Source organism: Piliocolobus tephrosceles, chromosome 5, assembly GCF_002776525.5.
Source record: "Piliocolobus tephrosceles isolate RC106 chromosome 5, ASM277652v3, whole genome shotgun sequence".
NCBI lineage: Eukaryota > Metazoa > Chordata > Mammalia > Primates > Cercopithecidae > Piliocolobus > Piliocolobus tephrosceles.
Genome location: NC_045438.1, coordinates 80,378,137 through 80,384,374, shown reverse-complemented (window position 1 = coordinate 80,384,374; position 6,238 = coordinate 80,378,137).

Genomic DNA, 6,238 nt, shown 5'->3' with positions numbered 1-6,238 from the left:
ATCCTTAGCAAACTAACACAATAACAGAAAACCAAATACTGCATGTGTACACTAATAAATGGGAGCTAAATGATGAGAGCACATGGTCACATAGAGGGGAGCAACACACCCTGGGGCCTTTCAGAGTACGAAGAAGGGTGGGAAGAAGGAGAGGATCAGGAAAAATAACTAAAAATAACTAATTAATACATGGGTGATAAAAGAATCTGTACAACAAACTCCCTTGACACAAGTTTACCTATGTAACAAACTTGCACTTGTACCCCTGCACTTAAAATACAAGTTAAAAAAAAAGAAAAGGGAATTGTACAGAGACTGAATCTGTAGCCTCAGTACCTGTGGCAGGTGAACTAATTGCTCAGATGATCTGTGCCTTGTAAAGTGCATTGACCGTTGATGCTACTAGAGTTTCACTGGGTTCTATAGCAGACTATGTAAAGCTATAGTCATTCCTAAATAGTTTATGTGCATCTTTGTATGCCAAATCTCAGGAGAATCTTATTTACCTGTCAGGTTATTGGCCATTATTTAGTCATATTTGAAGACAGAGCTGAAAATATCTCTGAAAATAGGCTTTACAATAAGTAATCTATTTTAAAATCATGTAATCCAAAGACCTCAAGTGCAGGGATAGATATATGTAACCACAGATATTCTAAACTATTTTCTATTTTATTTTGTCAGTTTACAGTTACCAGTAATGTTATATGTAAGTAAAAATATGATGCCCTATTTTCTTTGCTGCCAAGTCTGAACTACAATTTAGCCTGAAAAATGGGCAAAGGTTTCTCAAGCAGCACATGGCTGATATCTGTGTATTGGAATATGATGATCCCATATTGTTTTTAAATCTGTGGAGGTGCTAGTCAAAGGTGCCTCTGTGAGTTTTGTAATGAAAGTCTGGGAGTCGTAGGCGGTGTTATTCAGTTCATTTATGAAAAAATGTGGGCTAGCAGACTGCAGATTCTAGGGAAGGTATTAATGAATCATCCCCAGATGATCTACTGACGACCCATAGGACTGCAAAATGAATCATATGACCTATTTTTTTAATTAAAAAACACATTTTAAATGAATTATTTATGAACAAGTACAGCTGTAACCTTGATAATATTAAACTGTTCTGGGCTGTTGAAAGGTATCTCATAGCAGTGACTATTCATAGTCAAACATGCAGAATGTATTAATGTAGTCAGTGAAAAATACAAAGTGGTCTCTGAAGAGGTAGAGATAAATGAGCCCATCAATTCATATTGCCTTCTTGCTACAGCCAGTCAGCAAAGATTTGTGCTGAAATATTTTATTTGGGGTTACTTGTAGTCTACAAATATCTATGATTCTGTCCTTCAAGTTTTATAAAGTGATTATTTTACAGACTATAAGTAATCAATAAGAAGAGTATAGACTATGTATCATATTTTCCTTAGAGATAGAATTAATGAACATGGCATTTTATTTGAATTCATTTTAGTTATCTCTCATATCTGAGACACACTGAAAATTACTTGGATATTGTGAGGGCAGAGGAAGTCTTTTCCAAGTACTACTCAAAGAAGTCACATTATTTTTTTCAGATGTAAGTGCTCATAATACTGAGTTATGGTTTAGTCAGGAACTAAGATTGCTTCAACATGAAGGTAATTTTTCTAAATCTATTTTCCATTGTCTGCCTATAAAATATTTTATTTTTAAAGCTATACATTGAAGATATTAGAAAATCATTGTCTAAGTTTTAAAAGATTTTTAATCAAGGGTAATGTTATGTAGGGGAAAGTGAAGAAGATTTTAGAATGAAAAGAAAACTAGAGAAGAGAAAAACAAGAATGAGAATAATAAGATAAATTAAAATAGACAGGCCTCAGAATGCTGTCCTCAGTTTCTCCTTGTAGTCAGAATTCATAAATCTTGGAAGCTAAAAAAGTATAATATAAAGCACAATGTAGAAAACATAATTACAATCTGATACATATTGACTTTCAATATAAAAATATGTGCAATAATAATAGAAATTAGTAATTAATTAATAGGCAAACCCCAGCAATATTGTGGGATCAGGTACGATCCACAGAAATGAATCTAATATCACAGTAATGCAAGTCAGATTAATTTCTTGGTTTCTTAACGCATATAAAACGTATTTGCACTATATTGTATTCTATTTAGTGTTTAATAGCACTATGTCTATTAAAACAACATATATACCTTCATTAAAAACACTTTATTGCTAACAAATGCCTCAGCTCGTCTCAGTCTTCAACCAGTTGTTAATTGTTCTGCTGGTGGAGGGTCTTGCCTCAACCTTGATGACTGCTGACTGCGCCTAGTAGTGGTTCCAGAAGGCTGAGGTGGCTGCAGCAATGTCTTAAAATAAGACAACAATGAAGTTTGCTACATTGACTGACTGCTCTCTCATGAATATTGGAATCAATCCTCTGAAACTCTGTCACTGCTTTATCAACTAAGTTTATGTAATGGTCTTAACATTTTGTTGTCATTTCAACAATGTTCACAGCATTTTTGCCAGGAATAAATTCCATCTGAAGAAACTACTTTCATTGCTTATCCATAAAAAGCAACTCCTCATTGTTAAAGTTTGATCATTCCCAGTTGCATTTTCAGGTTCCTCTTCTAATTTTAGTTCTTTTGCTATTTCTACCACATTTGCAGTTGCTTTCTCCATTGAAGGCTTGAATCTCTCAAAGTCATCCATGCAGATTGTAATTGACTTCTTCCAGACTTGCTAGTGGTGATATTTTGACCTCCTTCCATGAATCACGAATGCTCTTAATAGCATCTAGAATGGTGAATCCTTTTCAGAAAATTTTCAATTTAGTTTGCCCTGATTAATCAAGAGAATCATTATCTATGGCAACTATAGTCTTAGAAAATGTATTTCTTAAATAAAATAGGATTTAAAAATTAGAATTACTCTTTGTTACATGGGCTGCAGAGTGGATGTTATGTTAGCAGGCATGTAAACAACATTAGTTTCTTTGTACATCTGCTTAAGAGCTCTTTGGTGACCAAATGCGTTGTCAGTGAGCAGTGATATTTGAAAGAAATCTTTGTTTCCTGCATAGTAACTATCAATAGTGGGGCTTAAAATATTCAGTAAACCATGCTCTAAACAGATGTGCTGTCATACTGGCATTGTTGTCCCGTTTATAAAACCTAGGCAGAGTAGATTTGGCATAATTCTTAACAACATTAAGTTTTTTGGAATGGTAAATGACCATTGGGTTAAACTTCAAGTCACCGGCTGCATTAGCCACTAACAAGAGAGTCAGCCTGTCCTTTGAAACTCTGAAACCAGGCATTGACATCTCCTCTCCAGCTATGAAAGTCCTAGATGATATCTTCATTTAATACAAGGCTGTTTCATCTACATTGAAAATCTGTTGGTTAGTGTAGCCACCTTCATTTATTACCTTAGCTGGATCGTCTATTCCAGACAACTTACTGCAGCTTCTACATCAGCACTTGGTGCTTCACCTTGTACTTTTATGTTATGGAGATGCCTTCTTTCCTTAAACTTCTTCAACCTACCTCCACTAGCCTCCTGCAGCTTCCTGACCTCTCTTGGCCTTCATAGTGTTCAAGAGAGTTAGAGGCTTTTTCTGGATTAAGCAATGGCTTAAGGGAATGTTGTGTCTGGTCTTATTTTCCTATCACTAAAACTTTCCTCATATCAACAATAAGACTGCCTCATTTTCTTATCATTTGTGTGTTCACAGAAGTAGCATTTCTAATTTCCTTTAAGAACTTTTCCTTTGCATTTGCAACTTGGGCATCGGTTCAAGAGACTTTTGGCCTATCTGAGCTTTTGGTATGCCTTCCTCACTAAGTATGATCATTTCCCGCTTTTGATTTAAAGTGAGATATGCGGGACTGTTCTTTTCACTTGAATACTTAGAAGCCATTGTGGGATCATTAATTGGCCTAATTTCAGTATTGTGTGTCTCAGGGAATATTAAGGCCATAGGATTGGGAGAAAAATGGGGGAAAGGCCATTCTGAGGAGGAGTCAGAACGCACATAACATTTATTAATGACATATCCACCTTAAATGGGTGTGGTTCATGGCACCCCAAAACGATTATAGTAAACATCAAAGGTCACTGATTACAGATCTCCATAACAGATATAATAATAAAAACATATGAAATATTGCAATAAATATAAAAATGCAACACAGAGACACAGTGGGCACATGCTGCTGGGAAAATGGTGCCAATAGATTTGCTCAACACATGGTTGGCCAAAAAAACCTTCAATCTGTAAAACAAGCATATCTGTGAAGCACAATAAAGTGAAGCACAATAAAAACAAATTATTCTGTATTCATTGAACATATACTACACAGTTACACAAAACAAGGTGCTCTCTCTCTCTATATATGTGTATGTATATATATATATATTCTCTATAATTCTTTATAACACATATGCAGGGTGGCATTATTATCTCACTTCACACACAAGTGTAAGCTAGGCCTCTGAGAAGTTATGTAAGAATAACAAAGTTCTAGACTAGTGCTAATTAAAAGCAGGCCTGAGATTAAAAGTCAGGTTTATCTACGTGACTCCAGACGCAATCCTTTCCCACTGAACTGCACTGCACTGCTTCTCATTAAGATTTTGAAGCAAAGATGTTACATGGAGGAACTTGTATCTATTACAGAAAAATAATATTTACACTTCTATGGACAAATTTATCCTTTATTGAAATAGCATATGTGCACAAGTAGTTGGAGGATGACAGGCATATGTAGACTTACGCTTCTTCAGTGTTAAATTTATGACTGAAAAGATAGGGAAGTTTCTTCCAGCTGCTTTTTAAATTTTAATTTTCTGGTGATATCTAACACATTTCTGTAAATCTTAAATTGCACAGAACATGATTACATATATTTGGCATAATAAAGTCCTCTAAGAAAATTGTCCTTTTAGGACTCTAAATCAAGCAGCAAGATTTTTCAGGCAATATGTTTAAATTTGTCAAACCTTTAAATGATATTACATTTTAAATGTTATATGGATTATCTTAATTTGAGTTAGCTAGTAATATTAATTTGATCCACATGTTATTATATTTAGTACAGGTAGAAAATGGTTAAAAATTACCAGTAATTTCATACTGTTCAACCATGTAATATTTTATATAATTTGTAGCTGTTTATAGGTATACTCTATATCAGTCATAATAATTAAAATAATTTTCAGTTGTGTAGTTTTTTACACAGTTGTACCAAAATCCCACATATTTGGAAACATTTAGAGTGACAAAAAATTCAGCCACTATTATTAGTTATCTTACATCATATAGATCATTACGTATCAAAATTTAAAAAAAAATTATTTGTGTCCTTGATATTTCTAAAACAGTAGTAGATAGTTGAGATAGCAATATTCTCTTTACTTTTTCTCTGTTTCTTCTTCCTAATTAAAAAAGACCAAGATTTAAAGAACGGTTTCAAAACACAGCAGATGTAACAAACCAATTACCTTAGGAAAGTCTCTATTTATGATATGGTCAAACTATTGATCTTTCAATAAGAAAAGTTCACTTTAATTTAGTTTTTTTGCAATAATTACATTTATAGAGACAAAATATAAGGATAGATCTCTGGCTAATGAACTATACAAATATCTCAGTAATTATTCTGGACAGGTTTATTGTTCAATTACAATTATTTTTCATGTCAAGTCCTTAAATACTGTGTATATACAGGTTAATGTTGTTTTACTAGTGTAGGTTATTTTTGTGTCTTACGTACATGAAAATGCACAATGCACTCAAAAGGCAGGAATTTTTTTTCTTTTTTCTTCTTCTTCTTCTTTTTTTTTTTTTTTTTTTTTGAGGCAGGGTCTCACTTTGTCACCCAGGCTGGAGTGTAGTGGCTCAATCTCAGCTCACTGCCACCTCTGCCTCCCAGGTTCAAGCAATTTTCATGCCTCAGCCTCCCAGGTAACTGGGACTATAGAAACACACCACCATGCTCAGCTAATTTTTCTATTTTTAGTAGAGACGGAGTTTTGTCATGTTGGCCAGGCTGGTCTCGAGCTCCTGACATCAAGTTATCCACCTGTCTTGGCCTCCCAAAGTGCTGGGATTATAAGCGTGAGCCACCATGTCCAGCCAGACAAGCATCTTTTAAAGGCTATAAAAAGATAACACATAATCACATAAGAGTACATTGAAGTCTGATTACATAAGAGCAAAATATTAATGAAAACCTC